Genomic DNA, 16914 nt, shown 5'->3' on the forward strand with positions numbered 1-16914 from the left:
ACTGTACGGCTACGGAAAACAATAATGGGAAAAGGTCGTTCCTATACGCTCGATGAGGAACAGAGGATCGGGAAGCAGGCGAAGTTCGGCAAGGAGTAGGGGTTGGGGTGAGGACGGTGACTTTGGGGGGCGAGGGGGGGGGGAGGGGGGCGATGGTTAGAACAGAACTTCTCGCACCCCTGCTAAAAGCAAAATAGGGAGCTGGTACTAGGTTTATAGGAAGGAGGGAGGGAGGGCCAGATGAGGTCGGCCACCGAACGCGCGTAGTGGTCGCGCAGCAGCAGCACAAGAAGCACGGCAGATTAAACGGGGCCAGCCGCGACGCTCTACCGAGAGAAGGAGACGCCGAGTGTGCTGCATACTAAGTAAAAACTCCATCAAATACACGTGCGCGTCGCCGACGACGCCGTCGGACATAGCCTGCCGCTCCTCCGCGCCGTGTACGGCAACGCGCTTCAACAATCGCGGACATTTTATTGCTCAGCACCCCTTCGCGACCCCCCCGCCCCTCCAGCCGCTGCCGCCAGCACCCTCCCGCGACTTGATCTCGCATGCGGCACAGCTGTCGCTTTAATGAGCCTTCTGGACTTGTTCTCTCGACCTCCGACGTTTCTCTCCTTGTTCCCGTCTCGGTTTCCTCATGAGCGTTTGCCACGGAGGACACAACGGAGCTCGAAGGCGTCGAGGAAGTGCGCGAGAAGGCGGAAGGGAGAGTAGGGACACGCGAGGAACTTAAGTGCGGCACCAGAAGAATGCTGTCTTCCTCTGTAAAAAAAAAAGAAAAGGAAAGAGAAAGAGAGTGAAGTGATGGAGTCTCTCGAGTCGCTCGGAATGGCAATCACCGTGGGCCCTGCAAAAGAAGTAATTGCTGGAAGCGGTGAGTGTGGGTGGGCTGCACAGTTTTGAGTCGTCTGCCAAAAACCTCGTGGTGTAGCCAAGTGCTTGCCTGTATTTAAAGTGCCCCTCATTTATTTCAGCGCCTTTCTCTGGATCTTCATTTAAGTTAGTGCCCTGCGGCCTAGATCTGCAACGCAGTCGAGTATTGGACGACATTCTTCAATAACATATTTGGACATTCTCTACAATAATCAGGATGATGAACTTGCTTGCACCGCTGCGCATCCCACGTCTATGTCGTCTTCAGCATCCCCCATCACATCTTTACGTCCCCGTACCCCCTTCCCCTTCGCAGAATAGAGGGTAGAATGAGGTGGCTCAGGACGACCTCTCTGCCTTCCTTCAAAGAAGGTTTTCCTTATTTTCTTCAGGTATATTTAAAGCAGGCTCAAGCAAACACAGTTTCACTCACTCACTCACTCACTCACTCACTCACTCACTCACTCACTCACTCACTCACTCACTCACTCACTCACTCACTCACTCACTCACTCACTCACTCACTCACTCACTCACTCACTCACTCACTCACTCACTCACTCACTCACTCACTCACTCACTCACTCACTCACTCACTCACTCACTCACTCACTCACTCACTCACTCACTCACTCACTCACTCACTCACTCACTCACTCACTCACTCACTCACTCACTCACTCACTCACTCACTCACTCACTCACTCATTTAAGAAGTTTCTTCTCTCTTTTCGACGGTAAAGAAAGTACAGTACGTGCTAAAAGCTGGAAAGCTGACAAAGCGGACAAAGTGAACTTGCCGGCAAAGCAATTTCAAGCAAACGAAATTGAATGCAGCATAATGAGGTAGTCCGTCGGATGACACCTTACGCCTATTCTGTTGTCTGCAGTTAGCAAGCGGCGCCAACAGCTCGCCCTACATGTCCCTGCAGGTGAGGTCACTTTCGACCACCTCGCGCTCCTCAGAAGCATGCACCCATACGTGGCTGCACGTGCGTTTTTGCATTCCGCTCCAGTCGTAATACGGCCACGATGCTACCCGGAACTGAACGCTTGACCTGTTAGCCAGCAGCAGGATGTCACATATTCATTCAGCCACCGTGGTCGGCAAATCCTTTATTCCAGGGGAAAGCGGTGTATACATATGATACTAACATCCCGGTTTTCCTCTTGAGATGATGTAGACGCTGTAGTATCCCTCAACGAGTGATCTTTCTTTCTTTCTCATACTTCCTTTTCGCATTTTTGAACTCTGCGCGAGAAATGCAGTGTCGTGCGCTTCCATTCATTTATCGAAAAAAAGCTCTTGTGCTCTCTCTTTCTTTTTCTTATCCCATGCCACGAAGTACTGAGTTTTTAATGGCACCCCCAAGCTGCGCCGTAACGCCGGCAGTACGAGCAACAGAAGCGGGCACATCTGTAGGCGTCCAGACCGAGTTCAGAATAGCACGAAATTTTAAGGGTGGGGTAGCGAAGCCGTAATGGCAGCCGGGAGGACAGGAGGAGACGCGCACGTTAAGGAAATGAAATTTGTTTGTCGTTTCAACTCTTTTCGGTTTTGTCCTCACTTTCTTGCCTTCTAATGAGCACAAAAATGTACACTAACTCCTGAATGGAAAGAAGTAATGTGCCGAGGGAGCGGAAATAGAGGTTTTCCTTGAAAACAGGGACAACAACGCAAACAAGCACGCGCTTGTTGTATTTAATTTCTGTCTGCGTGCGTGCGTTCATGTTTGCGTTCCGTTCTGTTTTCGTCCAGCTTTAAACATAATAATTCGCAATGGACCCGAGTTTCCTGACGCTGTTAAACTACACAGCATCACGGCACACGGTGGCGTCCGCACCTACGAATGTCACCAGTTATAACGAACATGTTTTTTTTTCAGCTTCCTCTGTATATTTCATTGCTTGCTGAGGGGCGATCTTTCCTTTTTCGGAGAGAGAACCGCAAACTCTGACGGAAAAGCAGTCGGCCAAAAGTCGCATAACGTGGGTGCGTATCCCCATAGCCATTCCTAGTGTATGAAGAGCCATTCGTTAGAGTAGAAGCGGCGTCCCTTCCCTTTCCTGTTGCTTGTTTCTACGCTCGCGCGATGATGTGAAGCACAAGCCGCATACGAGTGCGCAAAAAAAAAAAAACTTATTTTTAAGGGGACCCATTACACGATAAGAAATAAAAAACAAGCCATTTCTTTCTCACGGTTTTTATTTTAATGCTCTTATTTTTCTGCAGGCGCAAGCTCATTTAGGCCGTATTTGATAGCACGTTGCCGCAACCACCTGTTTTCGTTGGGAAGAAAGACAGAAACAAACAAAAAGATATTGAAGTAAAGACAGCGGCAAAACAACAAAGGCAGCGCACGGAAAGAGCCAGCCTAAAACGCAGCCCGATCCTTAGAAAAGTGCCTGTTTGCCGTGGCACCCTTTCGGAGCCACAACGGCTCTAAAACCCCGCCGCTGTTATTCAGAGAGCCGGCTGAGGTTTGCTGTGCCCCAGAACACCGATGCTTGGAGCGCGAACAGACGTGGAGTGCCGCTGTCATTTTCGCGTTTGCCTGTTTTATTGAGGCCGTAGCAGTGCCGGCTCGACCGATGCGGTGTGGAACACGTTTTCCTTCGAATCGCCACCTATTTTCGGCGAGGCGTGCTTGTATGTTTCGAGGAGGCTGCAAAAGGAATCGAGTACGGCTTCTTGTTTGTTCTTTTTTCAGCTTCGGAATGATGTTTGACGCGTCACTCGCGGTTATACAGCTCGCGCCCCAACGCTTGCTTATGCTGCAAGCCTGTCGGCGTGCCTTTCTCGAGATATAGGCGTATTTTTTCGTCTACGAGAAACTACGCCTGCAGGCGTAGTTTCTCGTAGACTCGTAGTGATGGCTGTTTGTGCATTCACACCCCCAAGTTTTAAACTACTTCGTCCCCCGGCATGGCGGAGTGTCGCGTAGACGCGTCGTATTGGAGATGTATAGCGAAAAACGAAAAGAAAACTGTTCATGGTTGCGTCCATTTCATGAATCAAAGCAAATAGCACTTTCGTTCAGTATCAAACAGCGATGGCATTAGGCTTCGAAACACTGGAGGCTACACCATTTCTCACACTCCATCTCCTTTCCGTTGGATGAATCTTGCGCCTCAGCTGTATTCTGTCCTCTGCTTCCTCTCTGCGTCCTAAATGAGTCAGCGCTTCTTTTGATATTCTCACACATTAAGCGCTTCACACGAGTGTTTCAACAAGCACATTCTTAAAGACACCAGCCCCCCCCCCCCCCCCCCCCCTACGATCGCATTTGTTCTGGCGGGTGCCCATTAGCTAGGCACTGCTATAGGCATGCCATGACGTGTGCTCCTCCAAATCACATGGGCGGAGCCCTCGCTTTGATTTTCTCTTGGTGCCAGCAGTTTGGCATTCGTCGCAAAACATCTTTCAGTACCATTCAACACAAGAAGCCTAGAACTATTCAGCACAAACTTCAATCGGTTCCGAATATTGACGCGAGAATTGCTCCCAAAGTTCCACTGCTTGCCGGCAGTGAACTTGATCCCACATGTATTCGTGTTCTGACAGGCAAAGTCAACGCAAGCCACGACTACTACTTACGCATGAAAGCGAGTCAAGATGTCCACAAAAGCCGTTACGGCGAACCATTTCTTTCTTTCTTTTCATCTTCGAAGGTGACTTTTGGTGAGAGCGTGTTCCGTCTCACAAAAGTAATGTGTGAGCGTGTTTGGAGCGAAATTGATCATTTAACTTGCATATTTTCATCTCACTCAGATTCCTATCTCGAAAGACTACCGCAAGCACTAATCGCGCACATTTACGACTCTGCATACGCCCCTTGGACGCATGTATAAGCCGGCTTGTATTTCACTCTACATGTTTTTTTAACTGTGTTCCTGCTCCATTTGCGTCCTGCGTCTCGGCAGCTGCGTTAATTCAGAGCTGACATTCCATGTCCCTCCGGCTCGTCTAGCAAAATCTCATTAGCATCGAAGCCTTCAATGAATGATGCAATCCGCAAGTCTCACATTCACTTGCTACAGTTTTGTTTCTCGAGGCTGGCAGTCACTTTTTTCTTGATTTAGTTTTACCGCACACTTACCGTTCGCGCTTCACGCTGGTCGGTCTAAGCGCGAGATTTTTTGCCGTCGCAAGGCCGGTCCTTTCCTCATTCATGGTTCCGCCTGCCTTGTTCGTTTGTTTGTTTGCTTGTTTGCTTGTTTTTTTGTCGTCTGCTTTGTTTTTCAGATGGTCATTGGCATCGGAGTATCCGACGCAACTGGCCACTCCGACGAATCGCACGACCGCCTACGGATGACCTTTCGGCTCATTAGAACTTACACCGAGTAACAGAGCCCCTCATTCAACTCTCACTGCTCTCACTTCCTCCTGCTCCTCAACTGCTTCCTCTTCGTTGCTCGCCTCTCAGGTACTCATCCGTCACGCTTTTCCTTAGGACCACGCGACCAAAAGGAGTTTCATTCTCAGCGGCTGCAGTAGTTCTGTGGAGTTCCGTGCTGCCCCTGCTGCCTGCTTTTGCGGGGAGGAACACGCAGCAAAGAAACGGCAAACGAACGAAAATCGCGTCTACCGCCGCGCCTCTGTCCGGCACTGTTCTCCGGGTGCCGCTTTCTCTTTCTGGAGAAGAGACGAAGCATTTACGTCTTGGGAACTGCGGCCGCCGTGCGTCGTGCGGCCCCCGCGACAAGGGTGTGCACTTAGGAAGGTCCATTTCTGCCTAAGCTCTCTCCTGTGGGTCGTAGGCGCGACCTCGTCCGTCATCAGGCGACACACTATCCCCATTGGCCGCCGCCGACTCTGTTACTGGCCGGGGGGTGGGAGGTCGCTTGGTAGCAGATGGCTTCGACGGCGTCGTCCGAGCTCCTCCACTGATTCCTTGTCTTACTCGGCTGTACACCGGCCTAATATAGAAAAAAAGATGGGAAAATCGAACCGACGGAGCAAGAAACTAAAACGCCTCCCGTTCTTGCGCAACGCTAAAAGTTCCCTTAGCCGCGTCCCTCTCGCTTGTACGGTTCTCTGGGGTGTTATTTAGCTCGGTGGAAGCTTGACGCTGTTTTTGTTAGGTAGCCTGCGCTGCGTCCGGTTGGCACCAGTGGTTTCGAGCGTCCGCAAGGGCAGTATGCGACAAAAGTCGCCTGCCTGTACCGCGGGGCGTTCCTTCCCATCTCGGTGTGTTACAAGAGCACGTGAGAGGTCGGCACGGGCGATGCTCGTCGCTTCATCACTTTTCCTTTTTGTTGTTGTTGTTGTTTTTGTCACTCTTTTCTGGTCCTCCCCTCGCACCTCCCCTTTCCCAACATCGAGTACTACGGCGAACGTGTAGACACGACTTGTGCTTAAAAGACAAATTTTGTCCCGCCGTGGTAAAGCGCGGTGAAAACTCGCTTCCCCCATTTGTCTGTGCAAGGCTTGCTTTTTATTCGCCCGATTTACCTTAATATTTTTGCGGGTGTGTTCTCCCTGCAGGAAGGTAATGCGTGCGTCATAGCAATGTTTCAGGCCTTGAACGGATACCTTAGCTTTGCCCTTATGCAATTTCTGAACGCCTAATGTTAGAAACTTTTTAAGTTGTCCCGCATCTTTCTGAGTGAGTAAACGGTACCAGATGTGAGCCACGAAATATTGCCTGTATTTTCCAAAAAATCCAAGACACCTGAGCATTGTTTATGAGTTGTGAATGCGAAAGCATTCATTTCCAATTGAACGCCGCTGATCCGTCAAGTGAACGCATTGAGACGCTTGGACTATGCCTCGTGGGGCCCTATAACGTAAAGCTATTTTAATATGTTCTTGTTCCAATCTCCTGACATCAAATTTACGTAACCACTGACGCAAGCATTGGGTGGTAACCCGCGGCGTTGTTTAGAAAGCCACAATAAAACGCACTCCTCGTTTATAGGAGGCCACGTTTTTTGCCTTCAACGCGAATGGCATTGTCTACAATGAGCAGATTTTCTTATCAAATTGGCTGACAAGAGGCCAGGAGCACGTTCTTAACTGGGAAGGGTTTGGATGGGGCCGACCCGGCACAGTGAAATTAGATAACCGGACGAAAAGGGTGGTGCCAGTGTCTTCGATTTGTCGACTTCCGCTTACTTAGCTTGCGGTGGCTGGCGTAAAATCGCGGCGGTGTGCAACAGAAGGTTAAAAATGCCGTCAGGTCGTATCTTCAGCAAAGAAGAGTTGGCAGAGCAATGTCGTATACGCGCCGAGAGGGCTCGATAACCCTAGACTGCCGAGCAAAGAAATTTATTATGCGCAAATAAATTCATGCCCCACGGCAGCTCCAAGCTGCTAGTGAGAGTGTGATACGCGGGCAGCCATCTTTTCCCTTCGGAACAGGGCAGTCTCCCGGTTATTCAGAAAAAAAAAACATTTTTGTACGGCGTATTATGACGTGTTTAATGCGCACACGTCACTTCGACGCGGTTAGTTGTCGCGGTTTTGTGACGTCGCGTGACAGACACACAAGTGGGTGCAGCCCGAAAACGTTTGACAAATAGCAGAGTGCTAAAGGCGAAAAAGGCGTCGAATCAGAAATAACTATTTTTTTTTCATTCGGTCTGATCATGCATAATCACTGTGCGCACACCATATCATAGGGGACGTTTTCGCGGTTTTCATGATGTCGCGTAGCAGAAGGGTGAAGTGGGTGTAACCCAAAAAGTTTGTCACCAATCGTGGAGGGCTGGTTGCAGAATTAGAATGCAAAATTTTCGAATAGCCTTACGTTGTAGCGCCCCAATATAGCACAAGGCTGGTCCACTTCGATCGGCGACGTCATGTTACCTTGCCCGACTGCCATAGAATCTAATGGGGACTCTCCCGAGTAAGCCGCGGTGATTTTGACGTCACCGTTTTCGTCAAGCTGGGCTTGGCAATGGAAATTTCGGTCCAAGTAGCATGATTTGATAAAGCAAAGTGCACAGCCTGCTATTTAGGAGGCGCTGCTTTAGCCCAGTGGATAAGACTCTCGGCTCCTGAGCGTGGGGTCGTAGGCTTCAAACTCACTACCGCCAACGTTCTGGCTTTCTAATTCATTCTGCTTTTATACAGCAATTCCTTTATAGCAATTAACGAGGCGAAGATTACCTAAGCGAGGGCTGGCGCGGACAAGGAAGGCGCGGATAACACAGGTTTCTGATAGCGAGATCGAGAGTGAAGTGATGTCACGGCAATGCCCTCTGCCTCTGGCGCAACATCTGGTGTGCCATCAGGGTAGCACGTGTCCCCTTTCGCCCGCTCTGCTACGTCCAGGCGCATCCGGGACGTGGCGTCGCAGCCAGTGGGAAATTAGGTGCCGTTTCGCTGCTTACGGTGCCGTTTCGACGCCGGCCTTCTCGCTCAGTGGCCATTTAATGCTTTCGCATAAAAAAATAAAACTGATACTAACTACGCTCTCTTGTTTCACTTTCCCCCTCATACTCGCTCGCTCGTTCCTTCACCGCGCTTGAAGACGGGTTGCACGCTTTTGCTTTCGTCTCCTTGTATTTTCTTTATTATTATTATTATTATTATTATTATTATTATTATTATTATTATTATTATTATTATTATTATTATTATTATTATTATTATTATTATTATTATTATTATTATTATTATTGATTGGGTCAGTGTATTGTGGTCCTCTTTCTAAATCGTCCGTGCACGAGACTGCATCTTTTCATTTGTTTCATCGTCGCAGACATTTCCGTAAAGCGTGCTTTGTGCTTTGCTGCAGAGAACTGCGCCAGAGCTAACTTCAACGCATTCATACGGCTTCAGACGGCTGTGGTTCACAGGAATACGTCCATCAATATCCGCCCTGTGTAAGATGTATAAATTATGTATTTTGAGTTCTTTATTAAGGAAAGTGTAGTGTGGTCGCCTTTGGAAGTAATATTGTAATGGTCATCGTCATCATCATGATCAGCAGCAGCAGCAGCATGTTTACGTTCACCGACAGGACGAAGGCTTCTCCCAGCGACCTCCAATTACCCCTCATTTTTTCCCGCTGATTCCATCTTATGCATACAAATGCCAAGGGAAGGGAAGGCAGTCGATAATGGCAGAAAATTGTGAGGAGCGATGTGATGGAAGTATGGCTGACATTGAATTACCTCACCTGACCGAAATTACTTTTGCATAGGAAATCGCAGCCCGTTTTCGGCGCAACCGTAGCCATGTTTTCTTGACGAACGCTGTGGCGAGCATGTATTGCAGGAGAATCCATCGACAAAATGGAGTAGGGTAACATCATGGGTCACTGGGGCCGAATGAATTAATATTCACTAGCATACTGGTAGCTCTGGGTGCAGGCATTGCATTAGGCTCGCGATAAATATTTACAGCGTGTACCTTAGCAAGATCGCGCAGTTTTTACATCACCATGGTTACAACTATATCAACTGCAAATAAGTTTTTAACGACCCTGTGTATTTCTACTGTTGTCTATATATATATATATATATATATATATATATATATATATATATATATATATATATAGCTCAGAGCGCTGTACACTGGTTGACCATTGAAACGATTTGAACTACTTGCCGTGAAAAAAAGAAAAAAAGAAGGAGCTAAGTACATTCACTGCCACTATTCTTGATCTGCTCAATTATTGTACAAGAGATTTTCTAAGAGGGCGAAATTCTCGAGTAATATTTAACAGCCCTGAAGTCGTCTGTAAGATCACGAGTAAAGAATTCGTTGTAGAGCCTTAAACCAGAGGGAACCAATAATCTCAACTTGCGGTATACGTGTGCCCGTTATGTCTGTTATATTAAATTTAAAATAGCATTAATCAAAATACAGCTGTCCAATCTAAACGTCTGATAATAAATATTGTGCGATCTTGATCTTCCAACACAGGACATTTTTCTTAATATTTCCATCTGGCCTGATTTTCGGTTAGAAAGCATATAAGTATTGGGCTTAGTTTTTATTATACACATTACAGTTTAAAATATCATTGAAGTTATTTGACGAAACTTTATTTCTTATGTTGCTAGTGAATTAAAACACATCTGCACATCACATGCATTAAATATGCTAATGCCGCATGGCCATGTTCCTTTTTTAAGCCTTTCGATGCGGGTCCTCGCAGCCCTATTTAATCATGCATGCGAAGCCCTCTTCGAAATCGAGCTTCCTCAATTACCAGCTCAACGATCGTTTCCCTTCACCACACTAAAAGGCTAGTATGAAGCTAAGTCTGTTCAATAAACAACACTACCACTCCCACATGCCCCTCCCTACCTTCCTTTCAGCTTCTATCTAACAACACTGTGCAGAATGCAGACGTCCGCCATGTGATCAAATGGTTTTGTCACAGCCAATAATTACAGCTGCCGGGCAATTCATCATCAAAATGCTCGATACGCCAGGATAAGTAGCGAAGCCACGCCACGAGACTGCGCTTCCGTAGTTGCTGCCGCTGCTGCTGTTATTGATAAATCGGTGGAAGCCATTAAAAGCGTCTAATGTTAGCTGTCCCGGAGAAAATGGCTCGTTCAAACGCTCAGCAACACTGGAGCTGCAAGCGACCACTGTGGCCAGCTTCGTCGCCCTTGACCTCGATGCATCAGAGAACGCGAAGTGTGCGTGTGCGTCTTCTCCCCCGTTCTATTAGTCGCTGCCGATTGATTCGATGCGACGGACTTCATCCAAATCACCCGAACGCTTCGCGAAATCTGGAAGGGGGAACGGGGACGTGTACGCTACAGTGACGAGCAACGGAAGTCCCGTACGATGGCGCAAACGACGCAATCCGTAGCCTTCTGTGAGGAACGTCGGTGACATCGGCTACCGCCTGTCTCGATAGATTGCGAGGCGGCCCGCAAAAAATCTGCAGTGGCAACAAATTTGATTTGGGCGAGCTGGTTCGTCTTGAATGTAACTTGAAGCAGCGCGAAGGCACGAAGACAAGAACGATGACGCAACCTCAGCGCTAGTCCTATTACGGTTATTTTGTTTCTGTACTCGTCCGTTCGCGCTGTTTGGAGTTAACATTCGCCATATCTGCGTTAGCACTGGGCCGCATTAATGTTTCCGGTAACCTTTTGGCAACAGTGTGTGTCGGGTGTGGTTAGACGTGATAAATTATTATTATTTCGCTTTGAGACGTACATGCAGTAGAAGGAAAGCTCAAGAAGCAGACTGATATAGATTTCTATGGTCAAGAAAACTCACCATTAAGGTTTTTAACCAGCTCGAGAGAATACTGTACTTTGAAAGCGATAACGCATTTATAATAAAGAACTTGTTTAATTCTTTCCGCAGCAACTTCCTTTTGAAGAAAATCACCAAAATTTATGAATATTTGATAACTAATTCATTGAAAAAAGCTTTAATTATTTTAATAAGAGCAGTTTCTTTTGCTAATAACAAATGTGCGGTCAGGAAAGGTTAGAATTGTGGCTGATGCCCACTACTCTTTCTTTCTTAGACAAATTGTATACATAACAAAGATATGCCGGCGCAAACAAAGAAAACAGCAAACAAGACAGAAAATGCGCATAGCGAAGATAGGCCAGCTCTAACAAACACTCAAACAATCGAGATAAAATAAAATTAAAATAAAACCTCACTACGCCTCATTTATTGTTCGCTTTTACTGTCAATTATTTTTTTTTCATGTTTTTGACTTGCTTATAGGCAAGGTCATAGATGCAGTCTATACGAAGCACGATACTTCTTGGAATAGAAGTCAAGCGTGCTTTCGTTATTACACATGCCAAGCGTTATAGCAGACACGACCTGGAAAAAGGGATATCGCAGAAGCGCCGGCGTCAAAGCGATTTTGTCGGAACGGGTCCCCGTGAACGAAGTCGACGGAGGCTCAAAATTTTTCTCGCAATCGTTAGTACTAAGTTAAACTTTGAACACCACTCACTAGAGCTTTCTAGGTCTGATTGGTCACTTCAGGGGAACGAAACGTTCAAACAGGCCGCAGGTTCCCCCATGGTAACGGCCGCCATCGCTGCAGCAGCCTTACTCCGTGCTGCCATTTTTAAAACTCAGGAGAGCCAGAGTTACCCATTTGCATTCCGTCAAGTGGGCCTTCAAAAAATATCTTTTTGGCGAAACGCGATAGTGCCGTGTATTAGCGCAGCATTCACGCACAAACAGACGAAACGACCACCGCTCGTGTGTGGCGCTCAGTAGACGACAGGAAGTCCCTGGACGAACGAGACTCAGCACTATCATATTTTGCAGGAAGCGCAGAGACGAGTGAGACACGTTCTTGGCACGGAAGTTAAGGAACACTAGTAGATAAGCACCTCATGCATTGCACGCAATGCTGGGCGGTGACGCTAAAGATTAGCGTCCTTGTCGTTTGCCATTAGTGGAAGCAAACTGTCCACAGAAGCACAGTGCAGTCACGCTTGCGGCCTGACGTTTCAGGGTGCGGCAAACAATCTCCAGCGCCAAATTTATTCCAAACGTTCTAGGTTCGGCACGTTCTGCTTAAGATTTGAAAGTTCTTGTCACTAAGTTGCATTGACCATAACTAAACGACCTCGAAACATCTACCAGTATATCAGAACCGTTTTTCTAAAATGAACGTCACATGTTTTGCATCGTAGCTCAATGGGCACACAGTGATGGGCGGGCCAGCGCTTCTGATGCTCACATTGTCTCTTTTGTACGTCACCAACTTTAATCGTGACCATCGAAACGTATTTCCATTCTTGTCATTTCATTTTTTTGTACTTGCAAACTATTTTACGTTCTCTCAAGAGCGCGTGAGAGCAGCTTTGCGCATTTTTATCTTAGAGACTCCGCAGTAAGAGCGAAATATGAGTTGTGCGGGGTTAGCATTTAACTCGAGTGGCGAATGCATTGTTGAGCTAGCAGCTTAACGGTCCATTTGTCTTGCTATCTCGGCATGAGGGAAACAGAAGCCTTCCTGTGAGGCTAGCATACAAAAGAACGAGTGCACCCTACGAAATCATTGCAAGGCCATTTTAACATGAGGAGGTGCCTTGTGCGTCTGTTTTATTGCTGTTTAACGGTTGTTGCGGCGGCCATTTTTTTTCTTTAAACTGTCTCATGTTTTGTGTTGTGTTCGTGCGTCAGCGCTACGATACTGGAGCACATATTCTCGAGATTAGCTCACTTACCTGCACGAGCAAGCTCCGGTTGCGTCCCCCTGGATTCTCCTCTCTTTTTGTGGCAAACCTGCAAACGCGAGGAGAAAAAACTGTGAGAAAACTCATTTGGTGGTGACAAGCAATCGACAGCCTTCTCATTAGTTATCAAGTGCTGCAAGCTAACAAGATTTATTGAAGACATTTTTGGAAAGTTATGAATTGGTCGATAAAGCGTTACACTCTCGAAAATTCACGAGGAAGCAATGGGACTAGTTTCGGATTCCCATCTTAGCGCAGAGCTCGTGCACTCTGCACCACGCACCCACAATTGAAGCTCTTTCACCACTGAAAAAGCTCAGGATTCTAGAAACAAAGGAGGACGTTCGAATTTACAGATTGTGGCCTTCAAAACTCCTTATTAAGATCAAAGGATGATTTGTAGGAACAACTACCACTTCTTATCCCCTTCAGCCCTTTCCCCAGCACAGGATAGGCAGCGGGCACTTACAGTGGCTAACCTCCCAGACTCCCCCCTCCCCCTTTATTTTTCTGCTCTTTCTCCATCTACAGATTTATTCTCGCTCAATTCTTTATCTACTAAACGATCATTGGAGTGAGTCTGTAGCAACGATTATATCATGTCACCATGGGCTGTCTAAAGATATAAGCGTTTCGCTGCGCTACATGGCAGTTTCGTTGTTATTCGCGATAAATACGATATAAACAATTACTCGTCTGTTCGTAGGATTATATGTGAACAAAGTGCAGATTACCTTGAAATGTTGATTACAATTGCGTCTACAGTAGTGCATTGTCGCGCTCTGAAATGGAGCAGAAAGAGAAAAGAAATAACCAGTAGAAATTAAAGAATAAAAGGAACTCGTACATATTTAATTTTGTTACGATATTATCTTTAGCAGCGCTCGTACATCCTAGCCACGTGTCATACACGGTTTCGCATTATTGGTGTTGGTTACGCTGTGATTTCAACTGATTTTGCAGTATCGCCCGTCCTACAACCCTACTTAAAGAGTTAAATCTTTATCTGCATGGGCCGTGCGACGTAAAATAGCATAATAAATTAACACTTCACACAGTCGTTAACGTTTGGGGATATTCCGCGCGGGAAGGCATAAGCATTCGAAGGCAAACGTTACGATTTGGAAGGGAGCCGGCAAGCGCTGCAGGCCATGAAAATCGCTCAAGCGTGACCAGCCATAGAATAAATAGCCCGGTGCCTCTGTACCCGCGATTCTATCGAAGCCATCTGCACCGGAGGCTTCAGTCTCGAAGAATCTCCCTCTCTCCCTCTTTAACCCTCTCACGCATGTGCCGTCCTCTTCTGGGTAAATGAAAATCGTCCGTGAATCGGAAGCAATTCCTCCGATTGATTGAGCGAGTGATAGAATTTTTCGCACAGTAGGAACGGAAAGCTGATGGCCGCGATGAGCCGGGCACGCTCGGAGGCTCTCATCGCCAGTCGAGGCACGTACAAAGAATACGCTCTGCCTTCGGTTATTTCGTCCTTCTTTTGCTCTCTCTCTTTTCTTTTCTAACCGCCTTCGTCAAGGCCCCCTTGAGAGAGAACCGTTGTGATTGCAGAGACATAAGGACGGGCTTCTGTGTAGCCGTTTGGCCTTCCTCCCACGTGCTCTTTCGATCTCGGTTCTTTGATTGCTTTACACCTTTTTTTTACTTCTCCAGCAAAGCTTCAGTTTTTCTCGAGATCCTCCTCCGCGTGGGCCAAATTTCGGTTAGAGTGGGCCTGTGCCGTCTTCGGAGCCTGTCATGGAGCACGTTTGAGTGTGTCGTTGAATTTGCGAGAGAGTGTTTCCACGACAGGTGAGAGGAGCATCGTTTAGTCGGAGCAAGATGCATGCATCATGCGTCCTCTCCTCAGATGGGTTTCATGTTCACCCGAAGTCAGCGCCGTGCAGTGCTGCCTTAAGAGTAGGCGGACTTCTCATCAGTGCCTGGTGGCGTACTTACAGACGCCTTACGTCGTCCATGCATGGCTTGACGAGACCACGAAAACAGCACTTCTCTGAGGCCGCATCATCGTGTGAACCGACCCTAAACGGTATAAACGCTCTCGGTAAGGTGCGTGATTTCATTTTGTACATTGTAAACAGGCAATGCTGTAAAAATAAGTGAGTTTGCCGCGAATTCGAATGAGTATACATACTTCCCGGTACAACCTAATACAATTCCATAATCGTGAAGGAACGAAGACAAGAACGAGAAAACAACCTCAGCGCTAGTCCTGTTGTGGTTATATTGTTTCTGTGCTCATCCGATCGCACTGTTTGAAGTTAATGTTTGCCACATATGTTTTCATACTGGACCGCATTAATGTTTCCGGTAGCCTTCCGGCAACGCTGTTTGTCGGGCCTGTGTTGCCGTGCATGCGTTCGGAGATGGCTCGTTCAAATTGTAGTCGTATCACATGGCCACATTGGTTCCATCTGCCAAATATGGCCTTTTTATGTACCAAATGTCACTTCTTTCAGCAAACTTAATCCCTGCTGCAGGCATTTGGTGAGGGACTGCTTGCACATTCCTCTTTCATGACGCTTCGTCGCGTCTCGCGTCTTCCGCGCATGAGTATACTGGAAGGATTTAGTATCTGGTACTAGGTTACTCGGCTATTTGGTACTCTAATTCAGAGTGTGACGGTCATCACCACTTTTACAAAATATTTAAAAGCCGCTTACCCTCCTCGGGTGCCCGTTGCCGAGAAGGCCGAGATATCTTTCCACATACGGCTCGCGCCATAGAATGTAAAATATTCACTTCACCTGCGCGCTTCTTTCTTAACTCTCATTTCCCAACGTTCTACAAAGAAAGTTCGAGATCCTAACATGATTTCGAAACTGATTGCGTAAGGAAGGTATCGCCAAATAAACTACGGTAAGAACGAAGCTAAGCTCTGAGAACCCAAAGGGGATCTCAAGTCACGCAATAGCGCTTCTAGGGTCCACAGGGCATTGCGCAAATAAGCGACCGAACAACTTCTACAGCGAATGGGAATTTTGGCTTCCCTATTTACGTTTCGCAACATCCCATATACAGCCTGCGGCTTCACTAGGTCATTGGCGACTGCTATACCTATTGAAACATAGACATCCCTTCACGGCTGCGGATGGAGGAGCTCATCCGTCAACAATAAACAAAAGTATAAGAAATTACTTCTAATAGTCATGGCGTGCCCCAGCAGCACTTTATTCGGCATGAGCTATATCTATCATGGCGCAGTGAGCTATGAACCTGTGCAGCACACCACTGTTCTGCTGCTCACATGCGCCGTTGTGCAAATAGTCGATATTTGCAATTCTGTGCAGAGATGAAGATTCGGTGTTTTTAAATCGCTGTATTTTGCGCGTGTTTCGTTAGCTTGGCCATATCGCATGCTACGTAGGGGAAGTATAGTATATTGAATATTAGACTTCGGGAATTAGAAATTTGCCGGACTGATCAATTTAAGGTTATAAAGAACACTCCACTGTAGGCGTATGTCCTTGCACATAACCAACGCTGTCAAATATAACATTTCACGTTTCGCACGCTTTCACAAATTTTCCTGAAGCGATCATATTACTAACCACAATATGAGGAAGTGGGCAGGCTCGCTTGAGTCTTCTGTATTTAGAAACACTGGCGCCTCACTGCACGGCAAAGCTGTGTATCTCTGAGCCCGATGGCATAAGGCAGTGGCCGTCTAGGGCATACGCCTGGGATCAGACAGCAGAACAGAGACAGAACACACATAGAAACAGTAAGCGAAATTAACAAGCGCGAACAAGAGGGGCACAGAGCAATGCCCCGGATCAAGAGCGGGCGAAGAGGGACGACAAGAAGTAGAAATACGAAAGCACCCAGCTGGGGATGCTAGCCGCCGGCGCTGTACGATAGTTCCCCACGGTGCCGTATGCC

General features: G+C 47.2%; 1 protein-coding gene across 2 annotated transcripts in view; it reads right to left on the reverse strand.

Moving 5' to 3' along the window:
• LOC135896415 (uncharacterized) overlaps nucleotides 1-16914 on the reverse strand; it is a 203325-nt gene that overhangs the window by 127928 nt on the left and 58483 nt on the right. For both annotated transcript variants that reach the window (XM_065424789.2, XM_065424788.2), the window contains exon 2: nucleotides 13012-13069. The gene's annotated coding sequence lies outside the window, so the exon portion shown is untranslated. The remainder of the gene's footprint in view (nucleotides 1-13011; nucleotides 13070-16914) is intronic.

This window comes from Dermacentor albipictus, chromosome 4, assembly GCF_038994185.2.
Source record: "Dermacentor albipictus isolate Rhodes 1998 colony chromosome 4, USDA_Dalb.pri_finalv2, whole genome shotgun sequence".
Classification (NCBI taxonomy): Eukaryota; Metazoa; Arthropoda; class Arachnida; order Ixodida; family Ixodidae; genus Dermacentor; species Dermacentor albipictus.